The 27,049-nt window shown below is 43.0% G+C and overlaps 1 protein-coding gene and 1 non-coding gene across 2 annotated transcripts in view; both read right to left on the bottom strand.

The window, feature by feature from the left end:
* parp8 (poly (ADP-ribose) polymerase family, member 8) overlaps positions 1-27,049 on the bottom strand; it is a 475,386-nt gene that overhangs the window by 425,569 nt on the left and 22,768 nt on the right. The window lies entirely within an intron of this gene.
* Positions 23,457-23,529, bottom strand: trnak-uuu (transfer RNA lysine (anticodon UUU)). The gene has a single exon. It is a non-coding gene; the product is annotated as a tRNA-Lys (tRNA).

Raw genomic sequence — 27,049 nt, 5'->3', positions numbered from 1 at the left:
CTGACTGCCATAAAGTTCACCAGAGGCGGGAGCGGGCCGGGTAGGCCTCCTAGAGCCTCCCACTCAATTTTACGCTGCCCCCACGCCACCATCCGACCCACTGTGGGGGGGCATAAAATTCAACCCAATGTCTCTTGATCATTACTCTTGACAAAACCCATCTGGCTAATTGAATCAGGAAGTACTCCCATTGTCTTCTTCATGCAACTTTCTTTTAGAATGCAAATGTGCAGCCATGTTTTCAGCCACTGTTGTGGTCTTTTTAAACAAATTATTTCAAGTCCAGTAACAGTTCAAAATAATGTTCCATATGACAAAATTAATATTTTAATTTTGGCAGGTGTAGTTTCCGTCACAGTGATTAAAAAGATATGTGGAATCCTAGGCTTAATAAATAGAGGCACAGAGTACAAAAGCCAGGAAGTTATGATGAACCTTGAGAAAACTCTGGTTTGGCTCAGCTGGAGTATTGTGTCCAATTCTGAGCACCACACTTTAGGAAAGATGTGAAGGCTTCAGAGAGGGTGCAGAAAACATTTTACAAAGAGTGGTTCCAGGGATGAGGGAGTCCGGTTAGGTAGATGGATCAGAGAAGCTGGGGTTGTCCTCCTTACAGAAGAGAATGTTAATTTGATAGAGGTGTTCAAAATCATGAGAACTCTAGACAGAGTAGATAGGGAGAAACTGTTCCCATTGGCAAGAGGGTCAAGAACCAGAGGATACTGATGTAAGGTGATTGGCTAAAGAACCAATGGTGACATGAAAAAAAACTTTTTTTTTATGCAGCATGTAGTTAGGATCTGGAATGCACTGTTTGAGAGTGTAGTGAAGACAAATGCAATTGAGCTTTCAAAGGGGAATTGGATAAGCACCTGAAGAGAAAAAGAATTGCAGAGCTACAGGAAAAGGGCAAGGGAGTGGGACTATCTGTGTTGCTCTTGTTTGGACACAAGAGGTTGAATGGCCTCTTCCTGCACTGTAACCATTGTATGATTCTATAAATATTAGCAGACTCCAGAAGTGAATTTTCAGCCATTAAAAGACCTTCTGTCTTCTGTCCCACCCCACTTAAAGATATTTTCATTTGCTCCTTGTTACATCAGTAAGAAAACAGTCTTAAAATAAACGGTTCTGTCACCCACAGGATGAGGACACGCCTAGCTCCTGTATAAGTCAGTTACATATGTGATGGAATAAGGAGTGGAGAGAGCAGCAGAAGCTGCTTCTGATAGTTATTGAATTTGTTCTTTTTGCTTCTCATTTATCTGTTTCTTTTCAGTCTCCATGTATTTATCGCCAATTTAGTTCCCTTTCTTATCAGTAAGACTCTCATTTGTTATCCATCTATTTCTCTTATCGGTTTCAATCTTTTACTCCCTTTTGCTGTTCTTGACCATTTGCTCTCCCTCCTTGCTGGCTTATATCATTGGCCTTGAAGTTATACTGTGTCATGTCAGCATACAAATGCTTAACAGAAACACCAATCTGCTAGTTTTGAACAAGTTACTGTTATTTAAAATAGCGAACAGCGGAATTTCATACAAATGCATACAACATAGTTTCAAGCCCATTGTCTTCCTGCCTCTGTCTCATTCTTATCAATTTTAAATCTTGATAATTTCTAGATCTATGATTCTATGATCTGTAAATTTCTACATGTCTAATGTAGTCAGCAAGTAAAACCTTTGCAGCATGGCAGGAACAATTTATTGCAAAATACAGTATATATTTGTTAAAATTTTAACCTAAAAGTTACAGAATGCCACTAGTTAGTGGATCATCTGTTCTTCTTTATGTGGTCAAACATTACTCAGTCACATGATTTGTCCTCTTTGTGAGATTTTAATGGAAGTATTACCCACTTAAAATGAATAGGTTAAAATGTCTGTGGAGAGAAATTGTTTTACAAACAAGCTTAGCATTTGTATGCAATCATTGCTGACAGTACTTGCTGTCTCTGTATGTTTTGAATGAATTGATAGAACCAGAGGCCTGAAAGGGCAATTTTCACTGTATAACCAAGTAACAGCATAACCAAGAAAGCAGAATTTTCATCGAGATGTAGTGACTGTGAAGAGAAAATTTGCAAGAATACCACCTGACAAAATAAAACCAATGTAATGTTTGAATTTCCAGACAATATAAAGTATGCAACTTTATATTGGACAGAGAAACAGAATTAACATCTGTTCTGATGAAAGGTCACAGACCTGAAACGTTAACTCCGTTTCCCTCTCCACAGATGCCAGACAAGCAGAGAGGTGTGAGTAGCTGTAATAGCTGTGTGCAGAGGAGAGGAAGGGCAGCATTTCTGGAGAGCGGCTGTGAGGCATGGGTGCGACAGGGAAATAGGTTGAGGGTGAGTGCAAGTTCGGACGGGGAATGTGAGGAACCTTCAGGGAGAGGAATGAGTGGAGATGCAAGGTATTTTAACCTGAGGCATGCTGTGCAGTAGAATGCTAAGCAAGTCAGAGTTTGAGGTTTGGCACCTGAAATTATTATGATGCTTACCTGTCCTGCCTTCCTGAAGTCCTGGAACCCTTTGGTGCTCTGTCTCCAGGCTGGAGGGAGCACATTACTGCTGCTGACTTCCTCGGCCATTGCTTGTTTGGAGAAGCTGTCCTCTTTCTCTCAACCTTGGGAGAGCTCAAATCACTGCAGCAGGACCTCCAGGTAAGAATGAGAAACCTGGGGGCAGCCTTGCCATGTCTCCTCTCCTTTCCTGTGGTTGCTGCAGCCTGAAGAATCCAAGTTTTGGTGAACTTTTCTGAAAGATGCCGTGGTCCTTTTAATTAGAAATCCTTCTGTCACGACCAGGTGAGAAAGGTGTCCAGGGGTTGGCACAGCCTTCACCTGGTCTTACTGTAACAGAGTTTTATTTTAAACACACCGTGTTTTTAGCTCCCCCTTGGTAAATCCTCGTTCACCGCTTTCCAATTATAAGGCAAAGAAACCAGCACAAACAGGTTCTCTTAGGTTTAAAGAAGAAAGGTTGAAATTTATTAAACTTGAACTTAAACTCTATTGCAGTTAACGCCTACGGATACACAACGTGCTCACGCTAGAATGTGTTCGCGATACATACATGCAGACAGAGCAGAGCAGAAGAAATAAAGTGGAAAAGTTTGAGGCAATCTCTGAAGAGGGTTTTTGTTACAGATCTTCGTGCTCACTGTAGAGTCCTTGATTGTAGGTAGATCTTGCTTTTCGTTGGGGCCCAGTATTCTTCTTAAACCTTGTTCGCTGTAGGAGACTTTTCTCTCTTGGGGTTCATGTGTCTTCAGTTGATTTGGAGTTCCGTGAGAAAGAGATGGGAGCAGACAGGAGAGGCTGTGGTGAGCCAGTCAGATGAGGTTTTCTCAGTCCAGGAACAAACAGACACTCTGCATTCAGACACTCTACACTCTGTACAATTCAGAAGAACCCAGGTTGCCAAGCAGGCTAGTCACGTGACCAGCTGGTCTGACCATGTCTGTTTGTGGATTCTGAGGTCTTAGCCGACCCTGGAATGTCTCTTCTTATACATAATACCTTGTGCTCAAAGTCCATTGTGGGTTAATTTGGATAAGGGAAGAACCCATTTGTCTCCACAAGCACTGTCTGTTAATATGCAAATGTCTTTCCAGCCAGGGGCCTGGTGATTTTTTGAACAAGTCCTTTCTTCACTTCAGCAACAGTTTTCAAATCAATGTTCATATGATGAATATGCCACATTCTTGGCAGGTGGGGGTCTAGTATGACACATCCTTTGACAGAAAGGATGCGTTAACCTACCTGCCCTTCCTAATTGATTAGGGAGCCCGAGGGCTGTTCATTGGTTTCCTCTGGTAAAGAGTAATTATCCGTTGGGCTGTGCAGGGGGTCGGGCTCCAAACCTGTAAATGGTCCCCTTGTTGAGGCAAAGGCTGTTGATAAAGATTTCGCCCATTAACTTTGTTTGTCTCTCCACAGATGCTGTCTGACTTGCTGAGCATTTCCAGTATTTTCTGTTTTTCTTTCTGAATTCCAGTATCCACAGTATTTTGCTGTTGTATAATTCAACACTGACAATTTCTGGAATCTCTTAAAACTTGGGAGCCCTCCAATGCTCCCCTGGCTGGCCTCCCATCTTCTACCCTTTGTTAACTTGAGTACATCCAAAACTCTGTTGCTTGCATCCTAACTCGCACCAAGTCCCATTCATCCATCACTCACTGTGTTCGCTGACCTAAATTTGTTCCTGGTCCAGTAATACCACAAATTTATAATTCCCATCTTGTGTTCAAATCCTTCCATGGTCTTGTCCCTTCTTATCTCAATAGCCTCCTCAAGCCCTACAACCCTTTGAAAACTCTGTAGTCGTCCAATTCTGACCAATTGTGCATCCACGATATCCTGTGTATTCAGCTGTCTGGGCCCCAAGCACTGCCTCACCACCTCTTTTTCCTGCTTTCAGACACTCCTTAAAACTTAACTCTTTAATCAAGCTTTTAGTCATCTGTCCTAATATCTTATGTGGCCAGTCATCAGTATAGGCAGCACAGAGAGGGGCACTGTCCTTCATTACATCAAGCTCATGAGCTGCAGGGCACCAAACAGGCTGGTCTGTATCAGGCTGTCTCAGCCACCATAAAGAAAAGTGAGGGGAGGAGAAAGGAAAGGTTATCGACATTTCCAATGCACTGTCCTTTCATGGTCATGATGAGCGCATGCATGTACTTTCCAACAGTGGTCACTGGCTAATTGTCAGGAGTGGCAAACTGGGCTGATTCCCTCCTTTTCCGGCTCAGGGAGACTAAACACAAATGCCACTTCAGCCAAGTTTCAGTATTCAGCATATTTGAGACTGTGGTTCACACCCAAATTCAGGCATGACTTCAGTAGTGGCAAGGACCACATGAAATTGGTCCTCTAGTGTCATCAGTACACAAGCAGTATGCTAGAGGCATCAGTCATGTCCCAGGAAACACTCGTGTTTCCATGTTCGGGTCCTCTTTAAAGCTGTTGGTCTGGCTCCTTCATGGTGCATGCTGCAGGCAGATGAGGTCAATTTAGCAAAGTGACTTGCAACAGGTATCAGCCCCTCTATTTGCATAGGCTTGTTTCAGGCTGGTGCCTAGGATGACTAACCGATATAGCAATGACACTACTTGTATGTTTCGGTCACTTGCTACTGGTAAAAATTGTTCAGTTGTGGACCCATTTTATGCCTGAAAAACAGGTGAAAGGAGGCCCAATTTCACTTTCATTGGCTTTCCTGAACCATCGTATTTCAACAAATATTGATGTTCACTGTCAAATTCATGTAGCAATTGGTAATTAACATGACTAAAATGATAGCTAGTAGCAGTGTCGTGCAGGAAGCAGAAACTAAAAAATTATTATTAAACTGTCAGCATGAGATAATTTTAAAATATCTTTTGTATCTCAAGTTGCTTTATTCCCAGATCCACTTCTTCCTCAACTATACCCACTCATTCATGCATCACCATTCCCAGTTCCCACTTCCTGTTAGTTTGGTTGAAGCATGCTCATGCCTCTATGATTGCTGTGTTTATTTATTTTACTGATTCCCTGCATGGAAATGGTGCCTACGCTGCAGCTTAGAGAAATATTCAATAAAGATGTAATTAAATATATCAGCAATGTTGCAGATTTGTAAGCAGATCAACAGTCTGAATAACAATCACCTGCGTAAGTCCGATTTCAGCCCTGCTGGTTTGGAATCTAATGGCCTCCTACTGCTGGCGAATAAATGATTTTCCAGTTCAGAACATTAAATGGAAATACAGCTGATATTTGTTATCCTCAGGATTGGACCGAATTGGTCTTCTTACATCATAGCAATGGATCACTCTAACCAGAATCCGAAGACGAAGAGTGCCTCTTCGTAGAGGTACACATAAGCTCCACAAGTCCCCCACTTATGGCCAGTAATGCAGCACAAAAGAATTAAGAATAGTTCTGTTTTTTGTTATTTTTGTATACTGGGCAATAACACAACAACAACTTATATTTATATAGTGCCTTTAATGTAATAAAATGTCCCATGGCACTTCACAGGAGCATTATATAACAGATTATGACACCAAGCCAGATAAGGAGATATAAGGTCAGATGAGGCTGTGGGGTGACTTAATTGAGGTGTACAAAATTATGAGAGGCCTAGATAGAGTAGACAGGAAGGACCTGTTTCCCCTAGTGGAGAGGTCAATTACCAGGGGGCACAGATTTAAAGGTGGTTGGTGGAAGGATTACAGCAGGTATGAGGAGAAACTTTTTCACCCAGAGAGTGGTGGGTGTCTGGAATTCACTGCCAGGAACGGTGGTGGAGGCAGGAACCCTCAATTCATTTAAAAGGTAACTGGGCATGCACCTGAAATGCTGTAATCTGCAAGGCTATGGATCAGGTGCTGGAAGGTGGGATTTGATTGGGTGGCTAGATTTTGGCCAGCATGGACACAATGGGCTGAATGGCCTCATTCAGTGCTGTAATTTTTTCTATGGATCTGTGACCAAAAACTTGGTTAAAGAGGTAGATTGGAAAGAGTGTCTTAAAGGAGGAAAGCGAGGTCAAGATGCAGAGAGGTGTAGGAAGGGTACGCCAGAGCATGGGGCCGAGGCAACTGAAGGCATGGCCACCAATGGTGCAGCGATTAAAATCAGGGATGCAAAAGAGGCCAGAATTAGTGGAGAGCAAATATGTCAGAGGGTTTTGGGGCTGGAGGAGATACAGAGATAGGGAGGGGCAAGGATGAGAATTTTAAATCAAGGCATTGCTTGACTGGGAGTCAATGTAGGTCAGCGTGCACAGGGGTGCCAGAGGAACGGAACTCGATGTAACTTAAGAAATGGGTAGCAGAGTTTTGGATAACCAAGTTTACGGAGGGTAGAATGTGGGAGACCAGCCAGGAGTGCTTTGGAATAGTCAAGTCTAGAGGTAACGAAGGCACGAATAAGGATTTCAGCAGCAGATGAGCTGAGACGGGGGTGAAGTCAGGCAATGTTACGGAGGTGGAAATAGGCGGTATTAGTGATGGCACAAATATGAGGTTAGAAGTTTATCTCAGGGTCAAATGTTGCAAACTGACTGGCTTAATCTCAAACTGTCGCCAGGGAGAGGGATGGAGTCGACAGCTAGGGAATGGAGTTTGGAGCAGGGTCCAAAAATAATGGCTTCAGTTGTCCCAATAATTACTTGGAGGAAATTTCTGCTCATCCAGTACTCAATTTTTTGTAATTTATTCTTTCATGGAAAGGCCAATATTTGTTGCCTTATCCCTAATTGCCCTTGAGAAGGAGTTGGTGATTTGTCTTCTTGAACCACTGCAGTCCATTTGGTGCAGGTACACCCCATAGTGCTGTTTAGTTTAGTTTAGAGATACAGCACTGAAACAGGCCCTTTGGCCCACTGAGTCTGTGCCAACCATCAACCACCCATTTATACTAATCCTACACTAATCCCATATTCCTACCACATCCCCACCTGTCCCTATATTTCTCTACCACCTACCTATACTAGGGGCAATTTACAATGGCCAATTTACCTACCAACCGGAGCACCCGGAGAAATTCCACGCAGACACAGGGAGAACTTGCAAACTCCACACAGGCAGTACCCAGAATTGAACCCGGGTCGCTGGAGCTGTGAGGCTGCGGTGCTAACCACTGCGCCACTGTGCCACAGGTTAGGAAGGAAGTTCTAGTATTTTGATCCAGTGACACTGATATATTTCCACATCAGGATGGTGTGTGACTTGGAGGGAAACTTGCAGCTGGTGGTGTTCCCATGTGCCTGCTGTCCTTGTTCTTCTAGGTGGAAGAGATCGCAGGTTTGGAAGGTGCTGTCGATGGAGCCTTGGTGAGTTGCTGCAGTGCATCTTGTAGATGGTACATGCTGCTGCTACTGTGCATCAGTGGTGGAGGGAGTGAATGTTTAAAGTGGTGGATGGGCAGCCAATCAAGCAGGCTAATTTGTCCTGGATAGTGTTGAGCTTCCTGAATGTTGTTGGAGTCGCACCCATCCAGGCAAGTGGAGAGTATTCCATCACAGAGATCACATCGATGTACATCACATTCCATCACATTGTTGTACAGAGAGATTTGGGTGTTCAGGTCCATTGTTCCCTGAAGGTGGCAACGCAGGCCAATAGAGTGGTCAAGAAGGCATACGGCATGCTTTCCTTCATCGGACGGGGTATTGAGTACAAGGGTTGGCAGGTCATGTTACAGTTGTATAAGACTTTGGTTCGGCCACATTTGGAATACTGCGTGCAGTTCTGGTCGCCACATTACCAAAAGGATGTAGATGCTTTGTAGAGGGTGCAGAGGAGGTTCACCAGGATGTTGCCTGGTATGGAGGGCGCTAGCTATGAAGAGAGGTTGAGCAGATTAGGATTATTTTCATTAGAAAGACGGAGGTTGAGGGGGGACCTGATTGAGGTATACAAAATCATGAGAGGTATAGACAGGGTGGATAGCAAGAAGCTTTTTCCCAGAGTGGGGGATTCAATTACTAGGGGTCACGAGTTCAAAGTGAGAGGGGAAAAGTTTAGGGGGGATATGCGTGGAAAGTTCTTTACGCAGAGGGTGGTGGGTGCCTGGAATGCGTTGCCAGCGGAGGTGGTAGACACGGGCACGATAGCGTCTTTTAAGATGTATCTAGACAGATACATGAATGGGCAGGAAGTAAAGAGATACAGACCCTTAGAAAATAGGCGTCATGTCTAGATAGAGGATCTGGATCGGCGCAGGTTTGGAGGGCCGAAGGGCCTGTTCCTGTGCTGTAATTTTCTTTGTTCTTTGTTCTTTGTTCACACTCCTGACTTGTGTCTTTTAGATGATGGACAGGCTTTGGGGAGTCAGGAGATGAGTTACTCGCCGGAGAAGTCCCAGTCTCTGACCTGCTCTTGTAGCCACAGTATTTATATGGCTGCTCCAGTTCAGTTTCTGGACAATGGAAACCCCCAGGATGTTGATAGTGGAGGATTCAGCAATAGTAATGACATTGAGTGTCAAGATGAGATGGTTAACTTCTCTCTTGTTTGAGATGGTCATTGTCTGGCACTTGTGTGGCACGAATGTTACTTGCCACTTATCAGCTCAAGCCTGAATGTTTCTCAGGTCTTGCTGCATATGGACTCAGACTGCTTCGGTATCTGAGGAGTTGCGAATGGTACTGAACATCGTACATATAAACAAATGAACATACAAACATATTTACGAACATACGAATTAGGAGCAGGTGTAGGCCACTCAACCCCTTGGGCCTGCCCCGTCATTCAACAAGATCATGGCTGATCAGTTTGTAACCTCAACTCCACTTTCCCGCCTACCCCCGACAACCTTTCACCCCTATGCTTATCAAGAATCTATCTACCTCTGCCTTAAAAATATTCAAAGTCTCTGCTTCCACCGCCTTTTGAGGAAGAGAGTTCCAAAGACTCACGACCCACTGACAGAAAAAAAATTCTTCTCATCTCTGTCTTAAATGGGCAACTCCTTATTTTTAAACAATCATCAGCAAACCTCCTGACTTCTGACCTTATGATGGAGGGAAGGTCATTGATGAAGCAGCTGAAGATGGTTGGGCGCAGACGCTACCCTAAGGATCGCCTGCAATGATGTCCTGGAGCTGAAATGATTGACCTCCAACAACCACAGCCATCTTCCTTTGCACTAGTGATGACTCCAACCAGTGGAGTGCTGTCCCCCGAATTCCCATTGACTCCAGTTTTGCTAGAGTTCCTTGATGCCACACGCCATTAAATGCTGCCTTGATAAAAAGGGCAGTCACTCTAACCTCACCCCTGGAGTTCACTTATTTGGTCCATGCTTGGACCAGGGCTGTAATGAGGTCTGGAGCTGAGTGGCCCTGGTGGAACCCAAACTGAGCATCGGTGAGCAGGTTATTGCTGTTTAAGTGGCACTTGATAGCACTGTTAACAACACCTTCCATCACTTTGCTGATGATCGAAAGTAGACTATAGGGCAGTAATTGGCTGGATTGGATGTTCTGCTTTTTGTGGATAGGACATACCTGGGCAATTTTCCACATTGCTGGGTAGATGCCAGTGTTGTAGCTGTACTGGAACTGCTTGGCTCAGGGTGCGGCAAGTTCTGGACAACAAGTCTTCAGTACTACTGCCGGGATGTTGTCAGGGCCCATAACCTTTGCAGTATCCTGTGCCTTCAGCCATTTCTTGATATCACGTGGAAAAGAATCGGATTGGCTGAAGACTGGTATCTGTGATGCTGAGGACCTCAGGAGAAGGTCGAGATGGATCATCCACTCGACACTTCAGGCTGAAGATGGTTGCGAATGCTGCAGCCTTTTTGTTTGGCATTGATGTGCTGGGCTCCTTGTGAATGGGGTATTTATGGAGCCTCCGCCTCCTGTTAGTTGTTTATTTGTCCACCGCCATTCAAAACTGGATGTAACAGGACTGCAGAGCTTTGATCTAATCCTTTGGTTTTGGGATTGCTTAGCTCTGTCTATTGCATGCTGCTTCCACTGCTTGGATATCAAGTAAGCAATCTAATAATTTAACAACAGTGGAGGAGTTGAGAGAAGTGGTGGTGAGGTAGAGCTGGGTGTCGCCTGCATACATGTTAAAACTAACATTGTGCTTTCAATATGTTGCCGAGGGCCAGCATGTCGATGAGAAATAGGAGGGGGCCAAGGGTCGATGCTCGGGAGATGCCAGAGGTAATGGTTCAGGAGCAGGAAGAGAAGCAATTGCAAGTGATTCTCTGGCTATGACTAGACAAGAATGGAACCAGGAGAGAGCAGTCCCAACCAGCTGAATGACAGTGGAGAGGCATTAGGAGGATAGTGTGGTCAACTGTATCAAAGGTTGCAGACAGGTCAAGAAGGTTAAGGAAGGAAAGTTTACCTTTGTCCCAGTCACATAGGACGTCATTTATGACTTTAACAAGAGCTGTTTCCCGAGCACAACCCGGACTCGGCCCGACCCGACCCGAGCCCGAAAGCCAGACCCGGAAGAGGGGCTCAACCCAACCCGAACCCGACACATGTCGTCGGGTCCCGTCGGGTTTGGGTCGGGTAGCAGGCCTTTAGCGCATGGGCACATTGAGATTAAGAGGTTATTCTTTTCCCAATACCCTGCGTATTACGTGCTCAATGCCTGTATAAACAGATTTAAGAGCCAGCTGAAAAGACACATCATAGCACAGTATAAATTGCATTTAATGTAGAAAATATCCCAAGACATTTTACAGAAGGGGAGAGAAAACAAATCAACTAGATACAGGAATCTATGCTGAGCCACAGTAAATAGTTAGGTAGGGTAACCACAAGCTTGGTCAAAACGGTGGAGAAAGAATTGGAGAGGTAGAGAAGTTTAGGGAAGGAGTTGCAGAAAGTTGGACAAAAGCAGCAAATGGTTCTCCCACCAATAGTGGAGTGAAAAGAGGAGGGGGGTGCATAAAAGGGCAGAATCAGATTACTGGAGGGTGTTGAAGGGGGAAAGGCTAGAGGAAATTGGAGAGTAAGGGTAGGGTCAGAACACAGGGAGGAATTGAAGATGAGAATGACCATTTGGGGATAGTAAGTCAACAATGGTCAGCTGGGATGGAAGTGATGGACATAGAGGGCATAGTCCAGGAGTGACACAGTTGAGTCTTGGACAAATTGGAATTTATATAGCTGGAAAGGAGCGCATAAAGAAAAAAAATGAATCTAGAAATGACAAAAGCATGGATACGGATTTCAGTGGGAGTGGAATGAGGTGGGGCAGAAGTGCACAATTTTGCGAAGGTGGAAATAAGCAATGGATACAATGAGGAGTTTTAAAATCAGCTCAGAGTAAAACAACATGCCAAGGTTTCACATAGTCTTATTTAGCTTGAACAAGTGGTCTGGAGAGAGATGGAGTCAGTGCCAAGTGAGCAGCATTTATGGCATTGCAATGTTTAGTTGGAGGAAATTATGACTGATCCATGACATGATGTTGGACAGGCAACCTGACAGCATAAAGCAGAGGTGGTCGTTGGTCAAAGCAAGTGATGGAGAGGTAGAGTATACACTATGGGCCATTAGGGACCAAAGTGGCAATCTGTGAAGCTGGAGGGCGTAGGTGAAGTTTTAAATGATTACTTTTCATCTGTGTTCACTATGGAGAAGGACGATATAGATGTAGACATCACGGAGGCAGATTGTGATATACTTGAACATATTAGCATTGAAAGGGAGGAGGAATTAGCTGTTTTAGCAGGTTTGAAAGTGGATAAATTCCCAGACCCAGATGAGATGTATCCCAGGCTGCTATGTGAGACAAGGGAGGAGATTGCAGGGACTCTGACACAAATTTTCAAATCCTCTTTGGCCACAGGAGAGGTGCCAGAGGACTGGAGGACAGCGAATGTGGTACCATTATTCAAGAAGGGTAGTAGGAATAAACCAGGTAATTACAGGCCGGTGAGTCTAATATCAGTGGTTGGGAAAATATTGGAAAAAATTCTTAGGGACAGGATTAATCTCCACTTGGAGAGGCAAGGATTAATCAGGGATTCTCAGCATGGCTTTGTCAGGGGGAGATCATGTCTAACAAATTTGATTACATTTTTTGAGGAGGTGACTAGATGTGTAAATGAGGGTAAAGCAATTGATGCAGTCTACATGGACTTCAGTAAGGTTTTTGATAAGGTCCCGCATGGACGATTGGTCAAGAGGGTATGAGCCCATGGGATCAAGAGAAATTTGGCAAATTGGATCCAAAATTGGCTTAGTGGCAGGAGGCAGAGGGTGAGGGTCGAAGGTTGTTTTTGCGATTGGAAGCCTGTGACCAGTGGTGTACCACAGGGATCGGTGCTGGGATCCTTGCTGTTTGTAGTGTACATTAATGATTTAGATGTGAATATGGGAGTTATGATCAGTAAGTTAGCAGATGACATGAAAATTGATTAGATTAGAGATACAGCACTGAAACAGGCCCTTCGGCCCACCGAGTCTGTGCCGAACATCAACCACCCATTTATACTAATCCTACACTAATCCCATATTCCTACCAAACATCCCCACCTATTCCTACCAAACATCCCTTGGTGGTATTGTAAATAGTGAGGAGGAAAGCCTTAGGTTTCAGGATGATATAGATGGGCTGGTAAGATGGGCAGAGCAATGGCAAATGGAATTTAATCTGAGAAGTGTGAGGTGATGCATTTTTGGTGGACTAACAAGGCAAGGGACTATACAATGGATGGTAGGACCCTAGGAAGTACAGAGGGTCAGAGGGGCCTTGGTGTACTTGTCCATACATCACTGAAAGCAGCAGCACAGGTAGATAAGGTGGTTAAGAAGGCATATGGGATACTTGTCTTTATTAGCCGACACATAGAATATAAGAGCAGGGAGGTTAGGATGGAGCTGTACAAAATGCTAGTTAGGCCACAGCTGGAGTACTGTGTACAGTTTAGGTCGCCACTCTATGGGAAGGATGTGATTGCACTGGAGAGGGTACAGCGGAGATTCACCAGGATGTTGCCTGCGCTGGAGCATTTCAGCTATGAAGAGAGACTGGATAGGCCAGTGTTGTTTTCCTTAAAGCAGAGAAGGTTGTGGGGGGGTGGGGGGAGGACCTGACTAAGGTATACAAAATTATGAGGGGCATAATATAATTATGAGGGGCATAGATAGGAGGAAATGTTTTCCCGTGGCGGACGGATCAATAACAAGGGGGCATAGATTTAAGGTAAGGGGCAGGAGGGTTTAGAGGGGATTTGAGGAAGTATTTTTTCACCCAGAGGGTGGTTGGAATCTGGAACACACTGCCTGAAGGGGTGGTAGAGGCAGGAACCCTCACAATATTTAAGAATTATTTGGATGAGCACTTGAAATGCCATAGCATACAAGGCTATGGGCCAAGTGCTGGAAAATGGGATTAGAATAGATAGGTGCTTGATGGCCGGCACAGACACGATGGGCCGAAGAGCCTGTTTCTGTGCTGTCTAACTCTATGACTCTGACATGGAAACTGACCCACTGCCTGTTAATAATATCAATGAGGGCTGTATATAGATGAGGAAGAGGAGGGAACATGGATAGATCCATGGGGGACTCTGGAGATAACTGTGTAGGAATGCGAAAAAAGCCATTGTAGGCAATATGCTGGCTGTTTCAGTGGAACTACGGTAGGGTTGTCATATGGAACTGGAAAAAAATGAGAATATCACAGTTGAATGCTGGAGAGAAATCTAAAAGGACAAGGATCAGTGTTACATAGATGTCATTTGTGACTTTGACATTTTATTGCTCGTAATAATCTCTGTTAAGATAATAAAAATGCATTGATTCAACCAACATAGCCACACAATTACTATAGAAACAGCAATGGAGAGCAGTGTCCATAAGATCTTCACAAGAGATTAATGGCTTTATCACTTGTGAATTACAAGCTGTTCCTCATGAATACTGCAAGCAGGGTCTTCAACCAATTGTTCCCACATACTAGGTACTGATTTTTTTATGAACATGCCTGCTCCTTGCTGTACATGTACACTGAATTGTTAATTCAAGTGAAAACATATTGCAGCTTTTAAAGTGTACTTATTGTTCCCATTCAAACAATGGATATGTTCATGTGATTGTTTCAGGGGGACAATGCACTTATAAATCAAATAAGGAATTTGGCAATGATACAGGTAAGGCATAAAAGTGTCTCTACTGTTTGAGTTGTGGAGTGTGGCACTGAGTCATGTAGATTGGGAAGATCTCTTGTTTCAGTCCTTGGTCTGTTAGGAGACATTGGCCAGAGCAAAAGTGTATGCAGTGCCTTTGGCTTTATCGTACCCAGAATGAGTAGGAATGGAAAAAAAAGTTCAGTGCTGTTTTGATGTCAAACATGGGGCAGTTTTAGGCTGGGCTGTGATGTCCCTCAAAGTCAATTAATATTCTATTTACAGGCTCAAAGAAAACAAATGGCCACTTTGGTTCACTATCCTTCAGCAGAGACCAATGAAGAAAACATCTTCACTGCTCCAATAATCCCTATTAAAATGAAGTAAAATAATTTTATCAAGAAAACGGTTATATCAAGTAAAATAATTTTATCAAGAAAACCCCATATGCCAAATGAGAAATATTAATTTCATTGGTTGGAAACTTACATTAGACTTTTAATGTAAAAAATCCTGCAGTTAACTTTTTAAAAACTAGCAGCCAAGATGGCCACTGCAATTTGCATCTGAAATTCCAGGAGATTGAACTGGAGACAAAAGTCTAACAAGAAGTACAGCCAGAACAATGCTTTGGCTAACTGAGTAGATTACCCACCTCATGAAAAACAAAGGGGATTGACAGAACCATTTGACCATCTGTCCAACTCTAAAAATACTGAAGTTTTGTTACACAGACAGAAAACAAGCATTAACTGAGACTGCAGCAGCAGAGAAAACTGTGGGCTTCCATTTCTCTTTTTCTCTTCCCAGAAAACATCAAATTTGAAAACCATTTACAACTGTGGACCCTCCAAGCCTACAGATTGCTACAGACAGCAACCAGGGAAAGACAGCCAACTACAATATTGCCTTCAAGAAAACCCTGAGCAAAGCAGGCCAACCACACTTTGATTAGCCAAGGACTTTAAGAATACAGCCCCAGCCAAAAGACTACCGAATCATCCACTCCACAGACTGTGTATTTAAGTTCCATTTATTCTGGACTCTCAACCAACCACCAAATCAATTTTCCCTCTCTAATCTATTTGTGTGTGCGTGATTCTCATGTGAATGTGTGCATGAATGGGTACTTTTATTATTTTTAGATCAGTTTTCAATTATTAAGTATAATAAACTTACTTCTTTCTTGTTTAAATTCAAGAAAGCCTGTCCAATTAGTTCTTTCACGATCACAGTAAAGGTAGAAGGTTAAACACTCACAGAGGTGGTAAGCACAACCACTGTTTCAAAGGAATAAACCCTGTTACGGTCAAATAAGAGGAAGGGCAATAGTGGCGACTGTGACCCCCCTCCTCACTTGGCTGTAACAATTTGAATTGATTATTTAAAACAAATGATCTACACACTTGCTGCACAGGCAGAAAATGCAATGGATTGCAGCGAGACATCCAGATAATCATTTGTTAAGAAAATCTTGAGAACCAATTCATAACTTTGAGCATGTGAATTATTAGGTGCTTGCAGGACAAGCTGAGGAGGAAGGGAGGGAGGGCAAGAGAGAGAGAAAGAGAGAGAGAAAGAGAGAGAGAGAGGAAGAGAAAAAAGAGAGAGAGAAAGAGAAAGAACTGGGATTTATACAGTGCCTTTTGCATCCTCAGAAAATTTCAAACGGCTTCGCAGCCAAGGACTTACTTTTGAAGGGTGGTCACTATTGTGAGGTAGGCAAATGTAGCATTCAAACTGCACACAGCAAGGTTCCACAAACCAAACTGTGGTGATAGTGTTGGTTGAGGAATGGATCTCCAACCAGAATATTCAACTATTCCCTGTCACATACCAGAAGGAAAAACAAATACGCTTGGTAACAAAAAATCTCTTTTTTCAGATCTTGCCATTTCAGCAGATGAGAAAGGGTATGGTACTGCAAGGTCCTTTATTACTATAATATTTATGTTTATGAGGAGCAATTGATAGCTGGGAGTGTACAAGGCAACAATCCAATCATTAGGCTCAAAATTATGATATCATGAACAACGGCAGTGGACAAATAAATCTCACAATTACATTACAGCCTTGAAATCACTCACCAGTATCCAACATAATTTTGAACACAAACCATTGCAATTTTACGTTAGAGTTTTATTCTGTTCTACTCAAGTTTTCTGCTATTAGTGTAAATACCAACTGTCAGTGTGTTCTAGGTCTTGAATGCAGGATGACATACGCAAGCCAAAACAGTGACATCTTTATTTCAGGTTGGCTGAAATTCTATGCCCAAAGGAAACCACTCCTCACTGTCAGCTCTTATTACTTGCTTTTACTGTCACAGTTAGTAAATAGCTAGGCTCCTATGGCATGCCTGTTCAGTCTCAGAACTCCAGGTTTCCTTGTCCAGGGCATAAAAGCTAAATGATAAAAAAGATTATAAAGGATACATTGTATAATGTTACAAATACATGGGAAGCTTATTTTCGGTCAGGTGGGTGGGAGTGGGTGGTGGTCAGAAGATATTAGCTCAGCCACTGGTGTCTGTCACTTTGTGTGTGATCATCCTTTGGCAGACACCACAGCCTCACTTTCTGATTGCCAAGCACAGCTAGAAATAGCGCAGATCACTCCTGCCTGGCCTAATGAGTGGTGATCTTGCTGTGATTTCTCAAAGTCAGTGCTCATTTCAATAATTTGGCAAAGTTATATGTATTCGGCATCCCTCAGATTGTGAGCTCATTCATTAGGGGGCAGGAAATCATGTGCCCCTAAAGACCCGCAGCAACTTAAAGGGGTGGGCAACATTATTACCATCACTGCTCAGGGAAAAAAATATTCTAGATTGTAGAATGGAGTCAAGTCTGCAGAAAGGCCAGGCTCTCTGATGAGGCAATGAAAATGTTGCTGCAAGAAGTGAACTGCTCACGGAGAATGGAAGGAGGTGGCCAAGCCAATGAGTGCTAGCTCCACCACCCACTGTTCAGCTGTTCCAGGAGCAGCTTATTGATCTTAACTAAGTCTGGCGTGGTAAGACAGCACCTTCCAAATCCGTGACCTCTACCACCTAGAAGGACAAGGTCAGCAGATGCATGGGAACACCACCACCTGCAAGTTCCCCTCCAAGCCACACACCATTCTGAATTGGAACTATATCGCTGTTCCTTCACTGTTGCTGGGTCAAGATCCTGAAACTCCCTTCCTAACAGCACTGTGGATTTTTTTTTAATTCATCCGTGGGATGTGGGCATCACTGGCTAGAGCAGCATTTATTGCCCATCCCTAATTCTCACTTTGTGATATCTTTCTCAGGGAGAAACCAGCCCACAATACCAAATGGAGAGCTGCAGCAGGTGTCAGCCAAGTAAACCTCCAACCCCTGCATTCCTAAAACTATTAAACTCGGCAAATCCTGAGGAGGGAAGTCATACTGAATGTCGGAGGTGAAAAGGTAGGAGACCATGTGCCGACTGCAGGTTTGCTTTAATTCCTATTATTTCCCAATTAACTATCAGCATATCATGTCTTGAAACTCTCATGTCATTTTTTCTACTGTAAGCTACCTATGAACATCAAGAAAATCATAACAAGATCTGACCTTGTCAACATTTCAAAGCACACACCAACACTTAGTTTATCTCTCTCCAAGGGTCATTTTGGAGACATTCAACCCGTAGGGGTTTTTAGAATCAGCCTAAGAGCAGCACATTGGGTAACACACTGAGCATGGGTGATCAGGGAGAGCTGAAAGTGGCACAGAAGAACAACATTGACTGGAATACCTTCTCTCTGCTCACATTAAAAGTATTCAAAAGTTCCCAGGTGATTCAACGGGCTGCCTATGAACCTTTAAAACTAGGCTTCATTCTAGGCCGCAGTTATACTGCGGTGAATATGAAACTCAGAGTCTGAGGCTATCTCAGAGGAATGATTTCATCCCTCTTAGTTTACGTTTCGACCTCAGCCAGATCATCGATCCAATTCCATTATATGACCAGTTTTATATCAATATTTATCCAAAGCTACAAAAGGGAGTAAAAACATTTAAGAAAATGAAACCAAATTGACTTTGTGCAATTTTGTAGCCAGTGCAATCAAACTAGCACTTTCAATTCAATGCCTGCATCCAATAATGTAAAGTCTGTTACGACCAAGAGGAGTGCACTGTCTTTTCCAGTTCCACTTCTCCACAGGTCACAACATATATTTTAAATGTTTACCCAGGTACCAATACTTTACTCTTTATTTCAGAATAGAATACATTAACCAGGTTTCTTCAATAAGCAACATTATCAGTTTATTATAAAACAAGACTTATCTAGTAACTAAGCAAAGCATTAAGGCCCAGATTGAAATATGAAATTCCCTTTTAAAATACCCACATACAAACTGAAAAATAAAGGGATTTTCTCTTTAGCGCTCTGTTACAAAAAAAAACTTTGGCCAAATACTTAACACTTGAAGAAAAAAAGAGAAGATATGGAAGGACGTCAATTGTCACTTTTGGCCTGGCATCTGGTCACTAGGATCTGGTCAGAAGGAATTTTTTCTGGAGATGTTGAGGAATAGTCTGGTAACCTTTCCAGGAGAAATGAAGCATCAGGGGCTTCTGCTATCACACTGTGGTTTTGCAGAGTTATTCAAAGACAGGAGGAAAGAGGAGCTGATACACTGGACCTCTCAGGGTGTTTTGGAGAGGTGCAGGAAAGATAATCAGGGGTTTCTTTCTCGGCAGGTTGATCATCAACAGCTTTTCAAAACACTGTCCATATCACTACTGAATTTTACCAGCTCGCCGCCGATAAACTTCAAAGCTGGCAGGGTGCACATGCAAGATTTACTCTGTGCAGCTGCTGCGATATTATATGCGGCGGCTCACTTACATGGCCGGGGTGGACTGCCCCCCACCAATGACGTGGGAGGGGGCGGGCGATCCGTCCATGGCAACGGCGTCCAGTGCCACTGCCCCATTTTTAAAGGGCTTCCGGCCATAACATTGTATTTTAATATTTAAAGGAATAGGCATGTTGAAATTTATTTGAACAATGTCAGAAATGTTTCCAGCCCCTCTCCCACCACCCCTCCAATATCTATTTACTTCATTCATTGCCCTCTCACCCCCCAAAATACTTACCTTGAGTGCCTGACCTTCCCCCCCACCCCCCACCCCTGCAAAGTTCAATAACTTTTACCTTCAACCCCTTCTCACCCTCCCCTCCAACAATCGGAATTGTTTTTCCCCGCTCCCCCCACTCCCGCACTGAAATAATTTCCATGCTCCCCCCCTCCCCACCACTGTCCCACACCAGATCTGACAGTGTGGGAGTGACGGCCACCACCACAAATATGGCAATGGAACGGATGGCAGGAGCAGGTAAGCATTTAATTCAATCATTTTCATACATTTAAATATTTAACTTTTGGCCCCATCGCTGAGTGGCAGGGTGGCCACCATGAGGCCTCGCCGTCGCCAGCAATATGGGGCGGGGTCTTCCCGGCTTTGAGGCCCATGGTGGGCCTTTCCTGGAGCCATTTTCTGGGCTCCCCATCACAACCCCCAACGTTGGGGGGGCTAGTAAAATTCAGCCCAATGTCCCAACCCCAAACAGAAAGTCAACCTCCTGACCTCCATAAATCTTGACATGTGACTTCTCCGTAAACATCTCCCCTGAGTCCAAGGTTCCTGTTGTTTATTTATATTAAGGCAGCTAATCTCCAGTAAATGTTGTTTTTAGCACTCCTTGATTCTTCCAGTAATTGTTTTCACAGGCAAGTGTCCTTTCAATGACCCCAGTAAAAAAAAACAAAGTCCAACATTTCTTCAGACTTCCAAATGAATCAATTTCCACAATTTAAATGAGTCCTTAAAAAACATATTTAAAAAAAGAAGCACTCTCATAACAAGTCCTTCATTAAAAGAAATTGGTGGGATATGACAAGTGGTGTCCTTTAGGGATCTGAACTGGGGCCTCAGTATCTTTCAAACAAGACTGTAGTGTATGTAAAGTTCTGAACAGAACATCAAGGCACTCTGTGTAAATTTAGGGGGTAATTTTCCAAATTTACACTGCTCGTTCCTCCACAGCTCCTAGTTCCTCACCATTAGAAAATATTTTGATTTGCCTTTCTTAGACCCAAAATGGATGGCCTCACACTTCCCTAGATTGAACTCCATCTGCTGTAGGTTTTCCCACTCACTTGTTCTATGTTACTTCATAACCACCTGTTCACATCTATACAACTTACTGTACCTCCTAACTTAATGTAATCTTTAAACTTGAATGGACAACTTCAACTAAATGATTAATTTATATGTCGGAAAGCTGAGGCCCCAGTACAGATCATCATATCCCACCAAGCAGAGAACATTTCTGTTATTTCTACTCTCTGTCTCCTATCTCCCGACTGATTATCAACCCATATCACAAGTTCTGTACACTCTCATTTTTGCTAATAATCTCTTGTGTGGAACCTTATCAATGAACTACTGAGAATGCCTGTCGCATTCGCTAATCTAAACCTGAGGGTGTGGTGCTAACAGTTCAGTACAATTTTGTTCCTGAGATGGTAATACGGATGCTTTCCAGCCGGTACTAATGAAATATGACAAGCATATTAAGTGCATATAAAGGGGAAGCATCACCAAAATTACAGGAAGTATTCACCTTGAAGTTGGCTAGAGGCACCATATTGGCAATATTTGGAAGCGTTATCACTGCTACAGGTCATAAAGGTGAGATCATTTTTAAATTGGCAGCATTACAATCCTTCTGTATAATAGCTACATAGAATTTTTTTTTAAATTGTCCCTGGCATAAAGTTCCCCAAGCATAAGTTTTATGAGTCATTTGATTACAATGCTTGAAGCAGTATTCTTGTAGATAATTATTTTCACCTTGTAATTCTGAGGGGTGGGGGTGGGTGATGGTGGGAAGTGATGAGTATGCTACTTGCGTATTGTTAACTGAACACTAGATGGCCCATGAAAAGAATAAGCACATTGTAGCAATTACACTCTCAGGTTTCCTCTTATATTGCTTTTGGTATTCTTTGACAGAAGATTCTAGAGAGTCTTGGGAATAAATACAGTTAGCTATTACCACACCAGTTTGAGTGTCATTCAGAGGTAACACCTTTCACGTCTTTCAGCGTGTTTGTAACAATGCCAAGTGTTCTGCTACTATTTGGGCCCAAAAGGCAGAAACTTTTAAAACTGAGAGGAACCTGAAAAACAATAGTCAATAAAAAAAGATCAAAGACGAGTAATGTTTTCCTCCTGCAGTGTAAGCAGAAAATTGAAAATGTTATGGAAGACAGAGCAGAAAATGTTACAAATACACAGCAGCTCAAACAACATCTGAAAAAGAGCTCATAGACCTGAAACATTAACTCTGTTTCTCTCCACAGAGGCTGTCTGACCTCCTGAGGGTTTGCAGCATTTTCTGTCTTAATTCAAAATTTCCAGCATCTGCAGTATTTTGCTTTTATCTAAAAAAGATAGAGATTCATGTCTTGGATATGATCTTTTTCAGGACTTAAAGAGGGTCACATTCAAAATATTAACATTATTTCTCTTTCCAATACTCCCTAGTATTTTCCAGTTTTAGCTCATTTTTCAATCATGCATAGTTTTCTTTTCATCTTTGCTGCCCCATGTGAAGAACTCAAAACAATGGCTTGCCTTTCAGATCAGGAACGCTAACTAGTTGTTATCATGAGTCTAGCACATATCTGTCAAAATGTCACACTTGAAAGTATAAAAGATGCAGCATCAGCAACATTGGATTACTTCCAACTGTAGTCACTGTTACCATGCAGACAAACATGGCAGCCATTTTGTGCACAGCAAGATCCTACAAACAGCAATGTGATAACTAACTAGTTAGTCAGCTTTTTTAGTGATGTGGGTTGAAAGGAGTGTTGGTCAGGAAACCGGGAGAACTTCCTACTCTACTTTGAATTGTGCCATTTGTAATATACAACTGGACAGATAAAAGGCACCTCATTTTATGGTCTCATTCAATGATTAGCATTCCCTCAGTAATGCACAGGAGTGTCAGCCTAGATCAGAGGGGAAATGTTATGAGTCCATGATACTGAATATTAAAATTAACGGTTGTAAATCATATCCAATGTATTAAAATTTCTGCTCAACTGTAAGCAGATCAGACTCTGTCATCATTGTAAACTGGCAAAATTATTCCTTATGTGCTCAAGCTTGGAGTGAAGTAGACCCCCACACCCTCCAAAGGTGAGAGTGCTGAATGTGTGCATCAGACTTGTATTCATTGACTTAAATATCAAATTCATATTAAAAAAAGTCATTATTGAACAAGTTGAAGACAAACAAGCAGAAAGCAAACATGAAATCTACCAATCAAGAAGCCATAGCAACAGGAATTACACTTGAAAAAAGTACTGGCTGCCAACTGCTGTGGGAAGTCCTGAGTTTGTGAAAGATATTATATAAATCCAAGTCTTTCTTTTATAGTTTAGTTTAGTTTAGTTTAGAGATACAGCACTGAAACAGGCCCTTTGGCCCACCGAGTCTGTGCTGACCATCAACCACCCACTTATACTAATCCTACACTAATCCCATATTCCTACCACATCCCCACCTGTCCCTATATTTCCCTACCACCTACCTATACTAGGGGCAATTTATAATGGCCAACTAACCTATCAACCTGCAAGTCCTTGGCATGTGGGAGGAAACCGGAGCACCCGGAGGAAACCCACGCAGACACAGGGAGAACTTGCAAACTCCACACAGGCAGTACCCAGAATTGAACCTGGGTCGCTGGAGCTGTGAGGCTGCGGTGCTAACCACTGCGCCACTGTGCCGCCCTATGTAGCGCCCGAACAGGGACTTGAACCCTGGACCCTCAGATTAAAAGTCTGATGCTCTACTGACTGAGCTATCCGGGCAATTTTTTTTAAACAATTAAACACATAGCACAAAAGGAACCAGTTAAAATATTTTTGACTATCCATTCCGCTGTCAGCCAGTTTAACATATACAGGTAAGAAAAATTATAACAAAATTAGCATAAAAGTGTAAATAATTTGAAAGAAGCATTTCAAATTAATATAAAAGTGCTTTGATCCTTACTGACCGAGAGTGGCTTCCTATCCCTATTGCATGCAACTCAAAATCCTCACCCACATTGATAAATTCCTCCATGGTCTTGCCCAACCTCACCTCTGTGATCTCGACCAGCCTTATTTCCCCTCCAAGCACTCAGATCCTCGACTCCAGTCTGAGTGCACCTCTTGCCTTAAATGTAGTTAATTTTTGAAGCTCCCTCTCTAACACTCTCCACCTCTGGCCCTCTCTCAATCTTTAAAAACCTTCTCAAAACCCATCTCTTTGGCCCAGCCTTCAGTCATCTCTCCTAATCGCTTTCCTGGTTCTACCCTGGGACATTTTTTATGTTAATGGTGCTATATAAATGCAAGTTGTTTTTGAAAGGTCAACTGTTAAGTTTTGAGCTCAGAGACCTGGTTATGGAATTTATTTGTTCTCTTGGCAAAGCTTCCAGTCACCGGTTGCAATGATCATTATTTCTCGTTCTGATCATCCCACTTTCTGCCTCCCCAGCACAACTGGGTCCTATTAGTGCTCCTGTTACAGCCATGGCCACTTTCTGGCTGCCTGTTGTGAATACTACTGGTGATTCTTTTATAGACATGGTTGCTTAGCCCTTTTGTGCGACTCCTATTAGTTCTCTATTTTTTAATGAGGACTGTTTTCTGGCCCTGTACTATGGTTGGCCTCACTTTCAGCATTCTGTTGCAGGCAAACACCTGCACTCCCACTATCCAAAAGTGCTGCTAGATCTCAGTACTCTTCAGCTCCGGCGCTGCCTCTGACACAGAGCCACTGGAGATCTAGTGGTCATTACTTAAATAGAATGGCTATAATTGAGTTTTATCACCACACATCATGATGTAACTACAGTGTTGTGAATTTTCCTGAAATTATTATTTGTATCTAGGTAAAAGGCTATTTGGTGACCTCCTAATCTATTTTCCTTTCAAATAATTTTCATCACAGTTATTATAGTTTGAGTATAGCAATATTATGGAAACGTAGTACTGTTAAAGGTGAGATACAGAAGTGCATGTAGCTCTGATTTGATTCAGAGATATTATTCACATAAATCACTCAGCAACTACCACACAGTGTAAATCTGCTGAGAAATAAGTTGCGTATTCTGACTGAAGAACTGGACATAAAGGAAAGTAGTGTAACTCACGAATGCTGTGTAGAAAATAGATGCTGTATGTTGCAAAAGCAATGATATTCCTAAAGAAGGTTGAATGGCATCATAAACTGCAAGAGTGATGCTTAACTGTTTCTCCTTAGCTATTATTGGTTTTCACATTTGCCTTTTGCTGTTTATAGCTCACATATCCACTGAAAGGATTTGGAAAGTAACTTGTAACAAATATGTGTTCAGCGACAATGGCATTGATTTTGACTATCCTCACCTGGTGGTAACTACCTCAAAATGTGTTCAGTTGCTTTACTGTCTCATTAGCATGATCATGATGAAGCAGACTGCTTCAACTACAAAGAGGCCTACCGCTGGATGGCCACAGTGCCTGCCTATTTCAGCCAATAGGCCCCTTTTATATGGATATCGGGGTCCTATGTTATAAATTAAGTAGGAACTGGTTGGAGCCTGTGCAGTGCAGGCTCTGATTAGTTTAACGTGCAGTGGAAAAGAAGAAGCTTGCTGAAGCCTGAATTAAGCATGTGGCCTCCGAAGGAACAGGTGTGCTCCTCTCGGGTCCGCAAACATAACCTGGGCTCATGTGGTCCCAGGAGCCCCTTGCAATCCCCTCCTCCACAACTTACCTTTCTGGCAGCAGTTCCAGCCAACTATTAGGTTTCAATCTGTTTGCAATCCACAATTTGCCTGCCGAATGAAACTGATGAAGAGCCTCAAAATCACAGGGGGTCCCTTCACTACCAGAATGGGCAGCAGACCAGCACACTCTGCCAATTAGCTGCCCAGAAGTCAAAATCTACCTCGATTATGTTTTTTCTGATTAGTTCTTGGAAAAATAGACCTCGAATCTCCTCCGTGAGTGGAACCCAGAAGTTAAACCCGAAAATGCACCTGCTCCCATGCCCAATTTTCCTAATTCAAGTTATGTTCCCAAATACTTCCAAAATGCACAGAAATCAATGTAAACAATTGGGATGAAGGAACGCAATGAACTCAAACCATTCAACAACAACTTATATTTATATAGTATCTTTAATGTAATAAAACATCCCAAGGCACTTTACAGGAGCATTATAAATCAAAGGATGACACTGAGCCACATAAGGAGATATTAGATCAAAAGAGGTAGGTTTTAAGGAGTGTCTTAAAGGAGGAAAGTGAGATGGAGAGGCGGAGAGGAGTAGGGAGGGTATTCCAGAGCTTGGGGACTAGACAGCTGAAGACACGGCCACCAGTGGAGTGATAAAACTCAGGGATGCAAAAGAGACCAGAATTAGAGGAGCACAGATGTCTCAGAGGGTTGTGGGGCTGGAGGAGATTCCAGAGATAGCGAGGGGCAAGGCCATGGAGGGACTTAAAAACAAGGGTGGGTATGTTAAAATCAAGCTATTGCTTGACCGTGAGCCAATGTACATCAGCGAGCAAAGGGCTGATAGGGGAACAGGACTTGGTGTGAGTTAAGACACAGGCAGCAGAATTTTGGATGATCTCAAGTTTCTGGAGAGCAGAATGTGGAAGATTAGCCAGCAGTGCATTGGAATAGTCATGTCTAGAGATAATGAAGGCATGAATGAGGGTTTCAGCAGCTGATGAGCTGATATAGGCGTGAAGTCAGGCAATGTTACGGAGGTGGAAATAGACAGTCTTAGTGATGACACAAATACAAGGTTGGAAACTCATCTCAGGATCAAATGTTACACCAATGTTATGAACAGATTGGCTTAATCTCAGACTGTTGCCAGGGAGTGGGATTGAGTCAGTAGCTAGGGAACAGAGTTTGGAGCGGGGACCGAAAACAATGGCTTCGGTCTTCCTAATATTTAATTGGAGGAAATTTCTGCACATCCAGTACTGAATGTCTGATAAGCAGTCTGATAATTTAGCAACAGTGGAGGAGTCGAGAGAAATGGTGGTGAGGTAGAACTGAGTGTCGTCAGCGTATATGTGAAAACTAACGCTGTGCTTTTGGATATTGTCGCCAAGGGGCAACAAGTAGATGAGAAATAGGAGGGAACCAAAGATTGATCCTTGGGGGACACAGAGGTGATGATGCTGGAATGGGAAAAGAAGCCATTGCAAGTGATTCTCTGGCTATGATTAGATAGATAAGAATGGAACCAGGTGAGAGCAGTCCCACCCAGCTGGACGACAGTGGAGATGTGTTGGAGGAGGATGAGCTAAAGCTTGGCTTGGGTATAAAATTAAAACCC

The sequence above is a fragment of the Heterodontus francisci genome, chromosome 1 (assembly GCF_036365525.1).
Source record: "Heterodontus francisci isolate sHetFra1 chromosome 1, sHetFra1.hap1, whole genome shotgun sequence".
NCBI lineage: Eukaryota > Metazoa > Chordata > Chondrichthyes > Heterodontiformes > Heterodontidae > Heterodontus > Heterodontus francisci.
This window is presented reverse-complemented; position numbering and strand designations above follow the sequence as displayed.